Raw genomic sequence first — 20000 nt, forward strand, 5'->3', positions numbered from 1 at the left:
TAAGTTCACGTGCGGTTATATGAACGTGATGAGTGATGTTGCGTTGAAGAGATTCGTAGCCTATATATCTTTGACCTGTTAACGTTAATTGTATATAGCCTAAATAGGCCGTAATGAATCGCCTTTTATCTTTATGGAAAAAGATGTGCATAATTAGTACGGTTATGCAGGCTATAGAGTGAGCAGGCTTGCATATTATAATCACTTTCTTGGCGACTATATATTGATATGATTTTCGGCATAATTTGAGCGTCAATGATGGGTTTATATGATCGCTTTGATGACTCAGAGTCCTTTGGCTCTTTACTGTGACATAATATCCGTGATATCAGCGCATTGTTTCGTTGAAATTGAGTGGATTTATGATTTCGGGTTTGCATTGTTGTCTTTTTTTCGGGTCAGTGTGAGAGCACGCACCTTATTTGCACTGATAGCTATATATACTGGAGGCAGAGGTGGTGCTGAGGCTGAGGACACTGTGTATCGACATGCATATATTGTCGCCTATACTGTGTTTTTTAGCCCTATTTGAAATGTTCAAAAATTGCCTATACAAATTGCTGACCTACGAGCTTGTAGATCAGCTATTTTTATAGGCTTTTCTTAACGTGTGTTAAACACACACACATGACACACACGTGATTTGATTGATTGAACATTGTGACAGTTTGTAGAATGAGTGCAGTTCGATACAAGGTATATGCCATATGGAGGATTAATATACAAGCACAATGGCTTGTTTACTTTGGGGTCCTCCATTTTCAATTGATCAGAAAATGTTATGACATACAAATATATACAGTATATACGGTATAGGTCTACTATGCAAAAAAAAAAAAAAAAAGAATCACTTATTGTCCTATACTGATATAATGCCCTTAATGTGTTGGTTAAAGTGTCTCTCCGCGCCATATACAAAGTATAGATTTCCTTATTTATTTATTCATTTTATAAGCATATCACCCCATCTTTGCACAAACATCCTATGTTTAATCCGGGAAAACAGAGAGACTAAGAGATGCTATATAATATATCACTGACATATCCGGTGCTATATAGCATGGTGTGTGTCTACTATATTGACTATAACGGTGACAACAGAGAAGGTCAATCGCGCATATCCGCTGTTTAGTCTCGCACGTGGCTCCAGTGGCTCCAGGAGGGGGGGGGGGCTTAGACCCCCCCGCCCCTGGTTAGCCCCCCCCCCCCCAAAAGCCCCCCTCCAAACAAGCCCAATTGACTGACTGACTGACTTATGTAAACCAAGATGCATTAGCCCCCCTCTAAATAGCCAGCACCCCCAGTCACAATTTTCTGGAGCCATCGCTGCTTTGCACTCGCTAACAACACACTGATGTGTGTGCGTGTGCGTGTGCGCGCGCGTGTGCGTGTGCGTGTGCGTGTGCGCGTGTGCGTGTGCGTGCGTGTGCGCGTGTGTGTGTGTGCGTGCGTGCGTGTGCACTGTAGCAGATGGCGGAGATGTGATGCATGATGCTGTGCTGCTGCATGCTGCCGAGTGCCTACAGGTCCGTTTGACCCACTGAGCCAGAACTGAAGCCCCCCCTCTTTGATCTGTGAGGGAGAGAACAGTCCAGTACACCGGTATCAGTATTGTGCTTAACCAGTTCTGACCTGAGATCAGATGCTAAAAAAAACAAGCTATACAAGCTCTTCTAGCGACCGAGTGCCGCGCTACGGTAGCCTGGTTAATAAACCAGACCGAATCAGCCGTTGGCAAAAAAATAATTACGGTCTGGAGAGGCTCAATTGTACGCCCATTTCCTACACCAGAGAAATGGGGGCGGCCAAACGGGACACGGTATGCAATATGGGCGGGCTTTGGTACAGTGACTTTCAATGCTTGAGACCTTTGACTGACAGTATAGCTCTGACCAATTGCGTCAAAGAGAAAATGTTTCAACCCGCAGCCCTGGAAATGAAATCCAAGCTGAGCCTCCCCAGACTAATATCCCGCGGTCCGTGCGATATTAGTCTGGTTTATTAACCAGGCTAGCGCTACGGAGCTTTATATAGATCTGCTATTTTTCAATCGCTAAAAAGCATGACATGATGCTATAACACTAAAAGTGGCTCCCGCCCCAAAATGGGTTAGAAAAGCTCTTTCCTCAGTCCTCACACCGTCACACTATATATTATTTCCCCCACTTGAGCCACATAATGCTGCTGTGTATATAATGCTAGGAGTATACTTGAGGGAGTTCCTATATATAGAGATACATTCGAGATGGTTTATATAGGAACCAAACAGACCCTTATTGGTCCGTAACGCAGCGAGTGTACAAAGGGAACCATGTGGTTCCATTTCTATACACTCTCAGAGTTGCATTGACACTTGACATGTATAGCTTCGGAAACCCAGACGTTTTTTATTTCCAGGGAGGAATGTCTGGGTCCACTTCAATTCGGCATAGAGTCGTAGCGCAAACATTGCTCACTCCCTGCTGATTTCTGATCGTCTGCACCTTTGCAAAATTGACATACACACACGCACACATGTACACACACACACACACACACGCTCCTCTCTCTCTCTCTCTGTCGCTCTAAGTAATTAGTCTCATGTCGCGCAGCTGCGCATAGTTTCTCCCGGCGGATCCTGCCGGGAGCTGCCTATATTATGCCATAAAAAGCATAGGTGAGTTCCAGGCTATACTTGACAGTGACTTACTGTACAATATCAATGGGAGTCCCAGAGATTGAAATGACGTGAAATGCGGGTCCGAGCCCTTATCCTTGTCGAAATGGGGGTCCTTGAAATGGTTGAAAGTGTCTAGCTATAGAGCCGTAAAAAAAAAATCTTCTCTTCTGAGGGGGTCCCTGCATGCATGGCATATCTTTTCAAATGGTGGTCCGCCGGGGTCCTTGACATGAAAACCATTGAGAACCTGCACTGCACTATATACTCAAGTTCTTGACTCGTCTCGAGTCCAGTCTCAAGCCCACATTTCCATTCACTCGTTATTGACTCGTCTCGAGTCCAGTCTCAAAAAGACTCCTCCAACCACGAGTCCACTTGAGTCACGAGTCACCACAATATTGACTTTGTCGCCAAAACGAGTATTGTGGGATACAAGAGTGCAGGACGTGTACTATAATGCACAGCGGGATGTGTATACTATAGGCTACAGCGGAGGGCATGTACTGTACACGATGTGTATATGAATACACTGAGGAGGGACGTGTGCGCAGGGTGTGTACAGAACGAAGGAAGGAAGACAGAGTTATAGCCTGTTTAGAAGTGGGTCATGCCACCTGCTTATTTACTGTTGCAACATGCTGGGATTGCTGGCCTCCGGAGTCGATCCCTGTCAAACACGAGTGTGTGTGCGTGTGTGTGCGCGTGTGTGTGTGTGTGTGTGTGTGTGTGTGTGTGTGTGTGTGTGTGCGCGCGCGTGTGTGTGTGTGTGTGTGTGTGTGTTCACGCGCGCACATTCTACTGGGCTGAAAAGACGCCAGAATGTGCTCACTCTCATCAAGGAATTAGGAGAAGAATGACGGAATGGGTCGATGGATGGATTGTCGGTGTGCCTGTGTGTGCGCTTATAGTTCAAAGGTCCAAATGTCCCCACCAGTATAGTAGAATTCGAATAGACGTTACGAGGACAATTTCCCTGGTACTATAACAAGAGAAATGGGTGTCATCATTGTCATGGTTTTTAGAGTTATAGGCTTTTAGGAAAAGATTCAGTTTGGGGTTACAGCGGTATTATAGGATTATGCACATACAGTAGACGGTATAGGTTTAGCGGGTTATGGGTTCCAGTCATGCCCGACTTGTATTAGTTCGGGTGCCATTGTTGTCACATGCTGAAAATGTATAGCTAATTTACATATCAGATGTTTTCTGCTATGGTCTAAAAATCCTATATTGATACAATATGCCATTGTGAAATGTTGATGTTCTCACTAATATAGCAATACAAACTGTGTGTGTGTGTGTGTGTGCGCACGCGCGCGCGCGTGTGTGTGTGTGTGTGTGTGTGTGTGTGTGTGTGTGTGTGTGTGTGTGCGTGCGTGCGTGCGTAAGACTGCTGGCCGCTCTAAGCCTTCGAGCTCCAGCTCTCCCAGTTAGCTCTCATGAGACATCATGATGTTGCCTGGCAGAAAACTCGTATCTCCAATTTGAACTTGTTATGTTTCCATTTTTTGAGCGGTGCCTAACCACTCCAACTAACAGCTATGTGTGTTTGTCTGTCTGTCTGTCTGTCTGTCTGTCCGTCTGTCCGTCCGTCCACATGTGTATGTATGTCTGTCCGTTTGAGTACGGCAGTATAGCGCTGAGTGACCTGGGGTGGCACTATTGGGTGGCATGACTGTGTGAACCTCCTGATTGGGACACACACACACACACACACACACACACACACACACACACACAGTACACACACAGTACACACACGCACGCACGCACACACACACATACACAGTAACTATAACAATCAAAGTGTGCGGGGCAGGTTTTTTCATAAATGAATGCCCTATACTTTGTCACACTAGATTGTCACACAGAAGTGGCAACACGCTGTGAGTTTGTAGATTGGCAATTTCCTTGTTGCCGTTTTTATGCATACGTGTGTGTTTTTAGCAACATTGTTACCATTGGAAATTACCAACAAGGGCTTGTGACTAAACGATACATCGGATCCACTGCGGGAACAAATTTGGTTCGTCATTATTTCTTTCAGAAAAGCAACGGTATAAGCAACATATGAGGTTTCCAGCTGACAGGCGACAGCGTGGCGCTTCCTTCTTGGTGAGGCTGGTATGTAGGAGGCAGGCTGCCATAATGAATGCAGCGCAGGAACCAAACCCTGCAAGGTGTCTTGGCTCTGTGCTGTGAGTTCATGGAATACACATCCCGGAACTCCCCTCTCTCCCTCCATTAATCACATCCCGGGTTTAAGTTCTGTCATGTAATCGAATGCTGGTGTTGTCCAATGTCTGTGGTATAGAGTGTGCTAATGCGGTGCAACATGTACATGTTGTGGGGGGGTGGTTGTATTTGGTCTTTAGACCCTGTGTATTAGAAGGTTTGGACTGTTTTCTGGTGTGACTCCGATTTGGAAGCGAAGCGAGCGAAGCAGGCAGTATTAGCTCACCGGGTAAAAAAATAATGAATAATAATAATGCTGCTGGGTTCAAAACAAATAATTAGAAAGTAGAAAAAAGACGGCAGGTTACAACACTTGTTTTGTTGTTTTTCTTTTCTTTGTAATTATTTGTTTGGCCCGAAAGATTGTGTGTGTTGTCATGATTTGTCACGACAAGAGTTGGCTTCGTACGGCGCTTAAAAAGGTCTTTAAATGAATTAAATAAGAAATGCCTATAGGAGAATGCATTGGGTTTTCATTTTCTGGCCTCATAGACATTTCAGAAAGTATTTATTTTAAAGACGTTTACGCCGCGGACAAAGACAACTCTTGTCGTGGCACAAATCATGACAACAAACACAATGTTTCGGGCCGAACAGATAATTAGAAAGAAGAAGGGAAAAAAAACGGCAGGTTACAACACTTTTTGTTGTTGTTGTTTTTCTTCTTTGTTAATATTTGTTTGGTCCAAAATATTGTGTTTTTGTTGTCATGAGTTGTGTCACGACTCGAGTTGGCTTTGTCCGCGGCGTATATTGTCTTTAAATAAATACCTTTTTGAAATGTCTATGGGAACAAATGCATTGGGATTCATTTCCTGGGACACTCGTCGTTCTGAAAGGGGGCGGGACTGCGACGCTCTATAAACCTGGACTCGTTGCAAACGTTCGTTGTCAGTTCATAGTTTGATGACGTCGATGCACGCTCCTGCAGTCTCCTGTTGTTCCCGTTTTTTGACTACTACTTTGTCATCATTTTCTGATTGCATGATTCCTGCCGGCAATTCCAGTTGCCTTGCCTTGCCCTTTATTTATTTATTATATAGCCTACTTTGGAACCCAAAATGCAGTCACAGTAAACAGGGGCAGATTTCAAACACTCGAGAGACACACACCTCCATGTGCTCAAGAGCTACGGCACGCTATAGACATGGATTTATTTTAATAGAGTTTGTCCCTTTTGAGATCAAAAGTAGCACAAATAGCAGCACTGGTGCTAATCCCGGGGCACTCTCTTTCATTTAATGCTGAAAAAGAGCCCATGAAATATACACGCTATATCACATCATAACGTATAAATATGACATAATATTATCATATTTATCATTGATTGTGTCTTTTCAATGGGGCTGACCAGTCGATCTCAACTTGCACATGCATGGGTATTCTTTTTTTTTTTTTTAAGATTTGTTTTGGGGCTTTTTTTTATGCCTGACAGGAGTCGAACCCGTGGCACGACGCCCTATAGGCTGGTTTGGCGGCCCCTATAGGTGCACCAGGCGGTTGACACATGCATGGGTATTTGCCTGTAAAGATAATGCCAATAATATATATATATAGGCTATATGGACAGCGGCAGCCATATTGGAGAGAAATCTGGCCTCTTCCTTATACTTCCTTCACAGGTATTATATTTATGTATACTAATGAAGGCTCTTTCGCTTTCTGGTCAAACAGAGTCAGGGTGCTGATATTGTGCATGGCCCACTGGTGGGTCTCAAAGTCGTGGTTCAGGGACCCTCGTGGTTCCTTGAGGGGGTTCCAATTTGTGACTTTCCCCCAAATGTACGCTGTTTTGTTGTGTGTGTGTGTGTGTGTGTGTGTGTGTGTGTGTGTGTGTGTGTCATCAGAGGCTGTGGGATCTGTATAGGGTTGCAGTCTCATAGCCCGGATGCAGCCCCGGGGGGTTGGCAGTAGAATATTTATATTTATATACAATTATATAGAAACATGTTGAGATATTTAGATTGTGTCCATGCTGTATAATATTATACTGCACTGATGCTGTGGATCTCACAGTGCTCATGCTCTGAGCCAGAGGGACTCCCAGGGTCCAGCGGCATCCAACCTCAGAGACATTCTTTTCTATATTTATCCCATTCTGACCTGAGATCAGATTCATACGAGGTTCCCACTGGGACACACACTGGTCTGATTAAACCATTCTGACCCGAGATCAGATTCTAAAAAAATGTCAGTCGTTCTTCGATTTTTCAAAAAAATAGCAGACCTACAAGCTCGTAGCGCGCCACTCGGTGGCGCGCTATGAGCTTGTAGATCTGCTATTTTTCAATGGCTAAAGCATAACATGACGCTAACACCAAAATGGGTTCCCGTTCAGAATGGGTTATCTGAGCCTACAAACCCACTGCCTGTCCGCAACATGGCTTAGTTATATCCCACTAACCTTCCTTGACTTTGAGTGGAAGGGGGGGGGGAAAGAAAATAAACAAAAAACAACAATGTGATGTATACGTTTGTATACTCAGTGGCGCTTTTAGATGAATTTGGAAAACTAGACAAACAAAATGTACTTTAGTAGGTACAGTACTTAAGTAAATGCACTGTTACGTTATACAACACTGCCGGTATATACACAACTGAATAGGTATACACAAAAACGTGATCAATTATTAACCCCAGTGTGGTGTATAGTGTGAGCTCGCTCGGTGGCACGCCATGTGCTTGTGTTTCCTGCGGCTTCAAAGCACTTACTGTATCTTACTGCATCTTCCTGTGTGCGGTTTCACGCGTCACTCAGAGGTATCTATAGGGCTATACAGCAGCGCACGTCTCTCTTCTAGATCGGGGCTATATACAGCGGACGTCTCTCTACTAGATCCGTGATTGTACTGTTCCTACTTAGAGTCAGCACTTATCTCATTAGCCTGCTTCGGGAGCAGACATCCTTTGGTTAGACGGTGTCTCTCTCTCTCTCTCTCTCTGTATAGACGGCGTCACGGGGGCAGCTCGGTATGTTTTTGCGGAAAGCTAATCGAGAGAGACAGACCCAGGCCGGCCCCCGCTTCGAGCACAACATGCTGCGTAGGTTCCCACGCCGGGGTGAAACCTAGACGGATCAGGTCCCCCCCCCCCCCTCCCAATTTAGTCGTTAGGCCAATTTATTCCTCCCCGTTCACACGTTTGTGTGTGTTTTTGCCACCGCTGTCGTGACCATACTGACTCGCCTTGCTAGTAAGGAGCCTCCGCCGTTCCTATACACCTCCCGCCCCACAACACTCCCTGCTGACAGCATGCAGCAGTCTGTATAGCGGCCTGGCTTCCCCCGCCCCGAACACGGAGGAGTGAAGACGTTGTTCAGACGCACTAACAGTTCCGACAACACCGTCGCTCCCGACATGCGTGTCCGGTTAAAACTAACCCCGTCATGGCCAGGTTAAAACTCATTATGTGGCTTTCCGGTGTGCGTTTGGCAGGTTAAAACGTAACCCGTGGCTTCCTGTGAAGGTTATAGGTCTGGGTTTTGGTATCGAACGAATACCGACCAAACACATGCATGCATCCAACACGGTTTGTATATAAATATTCAACAAATGGAATGGAACAATCTCGATGAATGGAATTCATCGATTGTCATAGAGATAGATAGATAGATAGATAGATAGATAGATAGATAGATAGATAGATAGATAGATAGATAGATAGATAGATAGATAGATAGATAGATAGATAAAGATATAGCTTCATAGACTTTTTCTTTGGCAGCACTTGTGTAGCGTGTTGGATTCACGTCAACGTGCATTTTTAGACATTCCTTAGAAAACGTGCACTTGCTTTGGTCCACACACTAAACGTCATTGCCGAACGTTGCCAATGTGCAAGCCCACAACTGAGCTTGAAGGTCTTTTTTAATGTCTTTCTTCCGGCTAAAGTTCTCCTCGGAATATATAGGGACGCTATATGGTTCAAGTAGTTCATGTAACAAGTGGTCATGGAGATGCTGATGGATGAGCGTCAGACACGGGACTGCTCCAGGTACTAAACAGGCTGTATATTGTTTACTGGCAGCATGACGCAGGCCTCCTCATGCATGGCCCCACAGCTCTCTGACTCTGGCCCATTGTTCTGGACGCCTGCCTGCCTGCCTGCCTGCTTGCCTGCCTGCCTGCCTGCGTGCCTGCCTGCCTGCCTGCCTGCCTGACCACTGACCACTGACCACTGACCACTAGTGGGAAGGAAGCACAACACAACACAACACAACACATGAGTTGTTGCGCCCTTGGAAGTGCAGACCTCCTTATCGTCCTTTGAAAGATTGTCGTACATTTTTTTAATGCGAAGGTATAATGGTGCCATCTTATGCTATAGATTACTATTTCCATGCATTTGATGATTTACATGACCGTGTGTTGTCCCTGCTTACTGTAAATCGCTCTGGATTAAGAGCGTCTGCCAAATGCCTAAATTGTAAATCTTATAGCATTGGTGAGGAGGACCAATCATATGAAGGTTTCAATAGCTAATAATGTTTCTTTTCTCTCTCTCTCTCTCTCTCTCTCTCTCTCTCTCTCTCTCTCTCTCTCTGTCTCTCTCACTCGGCCGTAAACTTTTAGTCGTTTTTTACTATTACGTTTAATGGCTGCACAATTATAGGCTTTTTAGACAAATAGATGCCATCTGTGGATGAGAATGTTTTGGTCTGTTAGTGATGAGACCGTGTGTGTGTGTGTGTGTGTGTGTGTGTGTGTGTGTGTGTGTGTGTGTGTGTGCGTGTGTGGGCGTGTGCGTGTGCGTGTGCGTGTGCATGTCCATGTGCGCGCGCTACTGTTGAATGCTGATGCCTTTTTTGAGGTTTGTTCAACTCCTTATGGTTCCACTGTAACAGTATATGTAACTGTGATCAATGTTCAGTGGAATTGTCTGTCGTCTACTAACATAACAGTAGAAGTAGAAGTCTATAGCAGTGATTATCTAAGTGTGGTCTGGGGACCCCCCCCCCCCCCCCCAGAGGTCCTTGAGGAGGTTCAATGGTGGTCCCCAGCTAAAATCAGTTTAACCCATTTACAGTAGGCACTGACATCGAAATAAATAAAGTCTCCTGAAAGAATATATTATATTCAAAGATCTGTGCCACATTTTCACGATTCTTCCAAAATAGCAGACGTATACAAGCTCATAGAGTGGCGCGCTATGAGCTTGTAGATCTGCTATTTTTCAATAGCTAAAGTATAACATAATGCTATAGTTAAAACCGTCCAGAATGGGTTAACCACTTTGACTCAATCTGCTCACAACAAGTAGTGATGGCATATGTGATGTGACATGTTGTGACCTTGCAGTTCTGCTGTTTAAAAGAATAGATATTAAAATAAACATGAATTGAATACAGTAAAAAAAAGGATACACAATAAATTCAATGCAATCAAAAATATGGAAATTGCCTGCATGTCCTGAATTGTGACCTGAATCCCCCTATCGTTTTTAGACTAATATTAGTCTGAAGCAGTATATTTAATAATAATAATAATAATAATAATAATAATAATATTAATGATAATGATAATGATAATAATAATAATAAACATTATTTATAAAGCACATTTTCATACATAACATGCAACCCAAAGTGCTTCACATACAGATAACAAGCAGCGGAATTCCGGGAAAAAAAGCAGGTCAATACAAGCAAATAAAAATATCAATACAAAAAAAAAGAGAAAACAATGGTAAGGAAAATTGTATCAGAACATTGAATATGAAGACAAGATAAATCTAAACAAATGTCACGTTGAAAAAATAAGTTTTCAGCTCGCTCTTAAAAACATGTGTGTGTGTGTGTGTGTGTGTGTGTGTGTACACACACGCACGCACGCACGCACGCACGCACGCACGCACGCACGCACGCACACACACACACACACACACACACACACACACACACACATGGGAGTCCTTGATATGAAACAAAATTGAGAAGCACTCACAGTCACCAAAGTATTGCGTTTGTGTCCTCATCACAAATGGAATGTGATGAGCTTACGTTCCACTTACTGCAGTTTATGTCATCACAGTAATTGCAGGGAGATCATATTCCAAAAGAAGCTCATATCAGTCTATTGACACTCGCAACTGCAATAAGCGATGCGAAACACACAGCATTTCTGTAGACTTAGATAGCAATTTGATACAGACTTATAGCATGTTATGTAGACAGCACTATAATTGCATTGTATGTAGTCATAGCACGTCATAGTACATATGTATAGCATAGTAGTATATGTATAGTTTCATTATAGATATTCCACTGTTACTTTCTTAGCTTACGCATGTTTCATGATGAATGCTTTTTATGTGATGTATTCCCATGCTTTTTTGCTCTTGCTTAATGTAAATCGCTCTGGATTAAGAGCGTCTGCTAAATGCCTAAATTGTAAATTTTAAATTGGAGAAAAGAAATATGAGAAAAGGCTTTGAAGAGTAAACATTAAAAACGCTAGAATTCGTCCTTGGTTCATTTGAAGTCTGTCCGCTATTCTTATCCGCATGGAAATATGAAACGCAAAGATAAAATAAAAAAAAAAACACAGTTTGATCCGCTGTCATAATAGAAATGCCGGGGAAGAAACCCATATCTCCATATTTCAACTTTGTATGTTAATATTCTATACTTACTATACCTACTGTCGCACTAAAGTATCGATATCTTTTGCTATTTTGGAAATATTTTAAATTTGAAAGTGGTTACGTTTCTCTGTGGCTTTTTATAAATACTTCCCCCCCCCTCATTCCCTGAAAAGTTACGTCTGTTTGGACATACAAGCTTTCCACCCGACAGCAACCAAATAACAGTGTCATGGTGTCTATTAAATGCAAGATGGTTTATGTATGCAGATGCAGATGCAGATGCAAATGATGGCCATTTATGTGAGGAACAAAACTCATTTATTTAGCGAGCGCTAAAGGTTACATCCGAGGTACAGGTCACTTTAACCCATTCTGACCTGAGATCAGATTCATACGAGGTTTCCACTGGACACACACTGGGTCTGATTAACCCATTCTGACCTGAGATCAGATTCTAAAAAATGTCAGTCGCTCTTCGATTTTTCAAAAATAGCAGACCTACAAGCTCGTAGCGCGCCACTCGGTGGCGCGCTACGAGCTTGTAGATCTGCTATTTTTCAATAGCTAAAGCATGACATGATGCTGACACCAAAATGGGTTCCCGTTCCGAATGGGTTAATAGCAGTGTCTGATTTAAATGGCACCGTCATCAATCAATGGAGAAAGGTCAAAGGTCACACCCAATTGCATTGATATGAAAAAGAAACAAAACTTGAGTGCATTTACTCAAGCACTGTGGAATTGTTTACCCGAGTACAATGTGTATGTTTAATGTTTTGTATGTTTGCAAGTACCAGAGCCGTGCAGGCCTATACATGGAACGATGCAAGTTGGAAATGCATGCAGCTTCCATTTGATTGTGGGTGCTGGTGGCGTGTTCTCTCCTCCGTGTCGTTATAGCGCCCATGCATACCCTTTTTCTTTTTTCTTTTTATTCTTTTTTTACCCAGGGAAGTAGCTGAGCACATACAGGTGTTCATTTTCAGGAATACCGGACTTCTCGCCTCGGCGAGTGGACTTCGCCTTTTGGCGAGTGGTCTTCCCCTTTTGCCGAGAGGTCTTCACTTTCCGAGGCGAGTCGCCAAGACCACTCTCCCCAGAAAGTGAAGCCCCAAGATGGTCCGTTGCTGCCCTCTAAAGGCCCGAAATAATTCCCAGATTAGTGTTTATTGAAAGTGAAGCCCCAAAAGGGTCCGTTGCTGCCCTCTAAAGGCCCGAAATAATTCCCAGATTAGTGTTTATTGAAAGTGAAGCCCCAAGAGGGTCCGTTGCTGCCCTCTAAAGGCCCGAAATAATTCCCAGATTAGGCGTTTATTGAAAGTGAAGCCCCAAGATGGTCCGTTGCTGCCCTCTAAAGGCCCGAAATAATTCCCAGATTAGTGTTTATTGAAAGTGAAGCCCCAAAAGGGTCCGTTGCTGCCCTCTAAAGGCCCGAAATAATTCCCAGATTAGTGTTTATTGAAAGTGAAGCCCCAAGAGGGTCCGTTGCTGCCCTCTAAAGGCCCGAAATAATTCCCAGATTAGTGTTTATTGAAAGTGAAGCCCCAAGATGGTCCGTTGCTGCCCTCTAAAGGCCCGAAATAATTCCCAGATTAGTGTTTATTATTATTATTATTATTAACTTATTGTAGACATTGTTGTTGTAATCAATCACAGTTCTAATAGACCTATACTTACTGACTGAATTACATCTGAATAGCAAACCCCCTGAATAACTGACAAAGCAAGTTTGTACATTTTTACATCACTGTTCTATATCACTATAAAGAGAATATACATACGGAACTAAAACGACTCAATGAACTAAACCTGACTTAATGAACTCTCTTTTACACTTGCAGAAAATAGCTAATAGTAACTGACGAAGACAATAGAGCACCGAAGTCCTGACGTAACTTGCTCATCCCGACGATTCCCCTGGTTCGCGGAAGTAATTTCTCTATGGAGAATAACATGGGGTGATCTTAATATCGTCTACTATAAGCGTTGTGGTCCAAAAATAAACAAGCTGTCTCGGCGTTATTGTTAGGGAGGTGTCTCTGTATCGCTTGCAACAGTCAGTCACTCATATATGATACAGTCTGCTTCTAGCGAAAATCTAACTAATTCAGCAGCAGTAACATTAGCGTTTTCTCTCAGTCAGTTGATTCTTCATATCCATATGAGTGAAGCGGCCGGGGTGACATGTTTATTTTTCAAACACAGTTGTTATATGAGGCGATCTAAAATCACTTCAATGGGGATTTCAATGCAACTAAAGAAATACATGAAACCTGGGGACTGACGCCCTCTACTGAAAGTGACGTCAGACTTCGGTGCTCTATTGACAAACCATAGAGTAGCAAAGCTGAATACTGTACTATATGAAAATCTAAAAGTCACACAAATACATCGATAACTACTATTGCTCAGCATACACGCAGGGGGGCAAAACTCTTTTAGACAGAAACCAGCTGCGCATCGTCAGTGTTGTCAAACCTAAATCATTTTGGTGCTTTTTCATCGAGGTGCATGCTTTCATTTTCCATTCAGAGGCTTTTCAAAGTATAGTCTATATCAGTGGTTCCCAAAGTGGGGTCCGGGGACCCCCAGGGGTACCTGAGGGAGTTCCAGGGGGGACCCATCTATTTTGTTCATGTTCATAAAGTGCTAAAGTGTTTAAAGCAGTGGTTCCCAAACTTTTTCATGTCAAGGACCCCCAAATTGACACTACTTAGCCCGTGGACCCCCATTTGAAAAGATATGCCAGGGACCCCCATAAGAGAAGACGTACACATTTAGACGTCTACATTTAGACGTACACATTTAGCGTCTACATTTAGACGTACACATTTAGCGTCTACATTTAGACGTCTACATTTAGACGTCTACATTTAGACGTCTGTACACATTTAGACGTCTACATTTAGACGTCTGTATACATTTAGACGTCTACATTTAGACGTCTACATTTAAACGTCTACATTTAGACGTATACATTTATTTGTTATCCGTGTTGCGAGGATGAGGGGGTACCTGGAAAAATATCTACCCCAAAAGGGGTACCAAACTGTTTTTATATCAAATTGCCAATCCTTTGAGTGCAACACCTTTACATTTTATCCCTTTGAACCAATAATGGAATGTTTGTTATTGTATCTGTACTGTATAATTATAACAATAACAAGCAAGGCTAATATTATTTGTATAACACATTTTCCTTTGGCAAACATGAAATGTACCTTTTAATCTATCAACTGTAAATATGCTGTATGTTTACATTACCTTAGGTACCTTTTTACCCCTAAATGCATGGCTTGAATCAGCCGTGCACTGATGTGAAAGAGTCAAAACCTTACCAGCAGAAAGTCAGGGGAAAAAAATACCTTAGACGTGTGTTATGATCCTTCCACTTTTAAGAAGATCACACCAGGATTTGTACTACACTATGTCTTCACATTCAATATTTGAGCTGTTCTTCTAACAACAATGTCATGGATTGATCAAATTATATAAACGACGGATTTCACCGCGACGCGCATGGATGTCATGGATTGATCAAATCATATAAAAGACGGATTTAGCACAGTAGCTAGCAAAGGCTGCAGTTGCTGAAAGTGAAGAAAACACTAGCCAAAAAGTGAAGACCACTCGCCAAAAGGTGAAGACATTTCGCCCCGGGCCCAGTGGTCTTCCCCTTTTGGCGAGTGGTCTTCCCCTTTTGGCGAGTCGCCAAGACCAATCGCCCAGACTGCTCGCCAAGGGCGAGTGGTCTTGCTACCCATTTTCAGCAACGCCCTGCACATAGAAACACACACGCACACACATTAAAACCTGGGAGCTGACCAGTACAGCCACAGTCTCATATACCGTTGGCCACTAAAGCAGCTCCAGGGGGAGCGGTTGGGGGGTTCAGTGCCTTGCTCAAGGGCACTTCAGCGGCGTTGGGTGAGTGATGACAATCACTTCCCCACCCAGAATTTTCCTGCCCGTCCGGGGAATCAAACCGGCAACCTTTCGGCAAACAAGGGCGCTCCTCTAACCCTTGGGCCACCGCCGTGTATACCCGAGTGTTTTCAGGAATTCATCTCCATGCACATAACGTAGTCCAGTTCTCCCCCCCCCCCCCTGGAAGCACCGACATTAGCCACGTTCATTTTATTATTTTTTTCCTTTTCTGGCGGCTCTTTGATTGCACCTTCATTGTCCGTTGCAGATGCTCATTAATCCTATTTGGACGCGTGTTAATTTGTCTCCCCCGCGCTGACAGGGTATAATGGCGCCGGGTGCATGTTATGTCTTTGCTCGTTGGCGCTATCTCCGCTTTCTGGCCTGACCTATCGGGGAAGGGGGGGGGGGGGGGGGGGGGGCACTAGAGACATAGTCCTATATATATATGTATAAAACACAGAAGAATGGCGGTAAATGGTGCATTTATATAGCGCCTCTTCATCCAAAGTGTTTTACAATGGCAAATCGACTGCATTTACGTATGTATGGGGCCTTTTGACACAATCGCTTTACGACGTACTTTATACATGCACACACGGGCACGCACGCACACACACGCACGCACACACACACACACACACACGCACACACACACACACACACGCACACACGCATATGCCAACCTGCTCATCTAATCAGGACACTTGGACACGCAGCCAGGACGAGCGAGGGATGGAACCATTCAGGGCTCTTCACACCCGCACATGCCGTTCGCACTGGCAGCAACAAAACATCTAAAAATATACAAAGATAGTAGTTGAAGTGTTGGCTGACGGAGATAATTCGTTCCCCCCTCCCCATTACCAAGCAGCGATTGTGTGAAGAGAGAAGATGAGGTTAATCAGCACTCACTCGTTTTGTAGCTGGCAATTGAACAGCCAGCCTTGAACTGGAGCTTTGTAGATTTTGAAGCGGCTATACCAGCCAATGCAGTAGTCGCTTTGTATCTTCATGGCTTCCATTGCAAATTAATGGTAGCCCGTATGTAGCTTTGTATCTTCATGTCGCTGCATGGCTTCCATTGAACATGAATGGTAGCCTGTTATAGTGTCTTCTTCATGTCGTTGGCTTCCATTGAACATGAATGGTATAGCCTGTAGCCTTCAGCGTGAATGGACATGAATGGTAGCCTGTAGCCTTCAGCGTGAATGGACATGAATGGTAGCCTGTAGCCTTAACAGCGTGAATGAACATGAATGGTAGCCTGTAGCCTTCAGCGTGAATGAACATGAATGGTAGCCTGTAGCCTTCAGCGTGAATGAACATGAATGGTAGCCTGTAGCCTTCAGCGTGAATGAACATGAATGGTAGCCTGTAGCCTTCAGCGTGAATGGACATGAATGGTAGCCTGTAGCCTTCAGCGTGAATGGACATGAATGGTAGCCTGTAGCCTTCAGCGTGAATGGACATGAATGGTAGCCTGTAGCCTTCAGCGTGAATGGACATGAATGGTAGCCTGTAGCCTTCAGCGTGAATGAACATGAATGGTAGCCTGTAGCCTTCAGTGTGAATGGACATGAATGGTAGCCTGTTATAGTGTCTTCTTCATGTCGTTGGCTTCCATTGAACATGAATGGTAGGCCTGTAGCCTTCAGCGTGAATGGACATGAATGGTAGCCTGTAGCCTTCAGCGTGAATGGACATGAATGGTAGCCTGTAGCCTTCAGCGTGAATGGACATGAATGGTAGCCTGTAGCCTTCAGCGTGAATGGACATGAATGGTAGGCCTGTAGCCTTCAGCGTGAATGGACATGAATGGTAGCCTGTAGCCTGTAAAAAAAAGCTCCGGGGGGGCGGGGTGTGTGTGTGTGTGTGGGGGGGGGGCCTTTCGCATGACGGTGGCCCAGGGGGCCCATCATTTCTAGAGCCGCCTATGGTTGTGCGTATACAGTGTACAGTATGTGGGCACAGACACACGTATACAGTATACGCGGCATCATGAGGACACTGTCTATTATCGTTGAAATAAGCCTCTTTCATAGCAGCTTGACTTTGTCATTTCTATACCCCCGTCTTATTGTTGTCTGAATCACAAAGCATGACGTCTCCATTCACAGAGACAGCCGAAAGCACCGAGACACTTAATCACAGACACGTGGAATTACGTCTGTCGTCTTTTCTATAGACGCGAGCTCGCTCGCGTCGTGACGGCTTGTTTAAACGCTGATCCTCCTTAAGGCCTGCGCGGGCATTCAGACCATGACCGCGGCTAAATGCATAGGCACGCACGCATACACACATAGGCTTGTATTATATATGTGTGGACATAAACGGTGCTTAACGGTGGTTAAAACAACATTTCTTGTTAATAGGTTAAAGCAGTATATTGTGATAGTAATCATTTTTGGTCAGTAGCGCGGGTCTCTGTGCTCTCCAGATCTTTAACACTAGAAGGTCTGAGAGGTCATTTTTACCGGTTTTTTTTTAATTACTTGATTGATTTTTTTAAGTTTGCCCATGAAGCTTTCAGAAGGTTCCCCTTCCATGAGCATCATCATCCATCACCATTCTATCATCTCAGAAAATCTTGACATCTGAACATTTTTCTAAATGTGAATTTAAGCACGAGCTAATTTAGCTGATTTTACTTCAGACCTTCAGAACGAAATTTGTGTTCCAGTTCCAATTTGATCTGCTCATGTCTTTACCCCTTGTTCTCCCCAATGTAGTTGTTATGCCAATTGATTCCTACCAGCTCAGTGGCCTTGTGGTTAGAGTGTCCGCCCTGAGACTGGGAGGTCTACAAATGGGACCCAGTGCCTCCCTGCTTGACACTCAGCATCAAGGGCTGGATTTGGGGGTAAGTCCCTGCGACATACTGTACTATAGCGTCATGTCCAGGGGGTGTACTTGTACATCATGCTGCCTCACGCTACAGAAACAGGAGATAGGCTCCCGCCCTCTGGACCTCATAACAAGGCTACTTACTTAAAATGGATTCCTCCCCACACACCTTTATGCGGTGTCACTGAGGTTGCATCCGATACTGACTCACCTACCAGTGAGGAGCCCCTACCGGGAGGACGTCGTAGAGCCTTCGTCCTATATGCTCCTGCCCAGCAGTCCTTGCTGACAGGCGTCGCCTCAACCCATAGGGTTACATGCTGTAACAATTTACAACGCGGCGCGACTCGGGATCATCTACTTTGCAATAGCCGAACAAATGCCGAGGATAAAGTCATGGTTAAACTGATTTTGATGCTATATTAAAGGAGAACTCCGGACCAAGCGTTTTCTTACCTTAATCTGATGTTATTATATCCAATAGGTATAGGTAGGTATTCAACTACAGGTGAAACATTACAGTGTATAGGCTATAACTCCCTCCTGAGCACACCGCAGCTCCGGGTGGGTTTATGAGGATGTCTTTCCGTCTTCCGTGCTAAATCAGTGCTAGTGAACACGCTTCAGGTCTGTGTGTTCATGGTTAAAACAAAATATAAATATGTATTGAGATATTGAGAATATGAAAAAGGTTTTTGTTTTGGACATTTTGGAGTTAGGTGGTTTCTTCCCGATAGCAGAGATATGTATAAATATAATATAAACTAGAACTGCACTCTGCCGAGTGCATACTTGCTTGTTGCACACTAGTAGGCCATACATGGCCTACTATGCGCAAGCAGAGCGCGCAAGTACTTTCGACCGCTGGAAACTATCACATCTCAGTATCTCTGTGAAGGAACGTTTGAAATGTATAATCATTACGTGTAACTATTTGCTACCTAACTACTTTTTACAGAAGTATACAGAAGTATACAGAAGATTAGCAGTATACTTTGGTTACTTGGTTCCAAAAAGTGAAGCCAAGTTTTTTCAACCGTAAGTCTGTGCCTGGTTTGCTGGGACCAGTTACAACATTACGTCATCGTTGAGAACTGGGACCAGAGTACATGGTGTGTATATGTATGACTAGCTCTCAGTGATGACGTAAGATATATGGTCATCTGTGTAGTCTGGTCCCAGCAGACCAGGCACAGATTTACAAATTACAAATCACATTACAACTACATACAGAGTATGTAGTTGTAATTTGATTAGCAGTATACTGTGGTTACTTGGTTCCAAAAAGTGAAGCCAAGTTTTTTTCAACCGTAAGTCTGTGCCTGGTTTGCTGGGACCAGTTACAACATTACGTCATCGTTGAGAACTGGGACCAGAGTACATGGTGTGTATATGACGTAATGTTGTAACTAGTTACTAGTGTGTAACTAGTCCCAGCAAACCAGGCACAGACTTACGGTTGAAGAAAACTTGGCTTCACTTCGAAGAGACCAAGCGAAATGATTACTTGCGCGCTCTGCTTGCGCAAGTAAAAAGGTGTTGAAGAGAATTATGAAATTCTATATACGACATCATGACATCATGCTCTTCCTTGGAGCTAATAGTTAAATCATGACGGGTTAAAAGGTGAACATGTATGGCTTCTGACTGAATAAAGAGCGCACACATTATACTCTATACAAAATCCCAGCTATTTTAGCCTTTGACCCTTTGACGTCCGTCCATCCGTCCGTCCGTCCGTCCTCCGTCA

At 43.9% G+C, this 20000-nt stretch overlaps 1 protein-coding gene across 1 annotated transcript in view; it reads left to right on the top strand.

Annotated features, from left to right (window-relative positions):
• Positions 1 to 20000, top strand: part of edil3a (EGF-like repeats and discoidin I-like domains 3a) — a gene marked incomplete at its 3' end in the record, with an annotated part of 226162 nt that overhangs the window by 440 nt on the left and 205722 nt on the right. The window lies entirely within an intron of this gene.

Source organism: Protomyctophum bolini (genome assembly GCF_963924005.1).
Source record: "Protomyctophum bolini genome assembly, chromosome: 6".
NCBI classification, from domain to species: Eukaryota; Metazoa; Chordata; class Actinopteri; order Myctophiformes; family Myctophidae; genus Protomyctophum; species Protomyctophum bolini.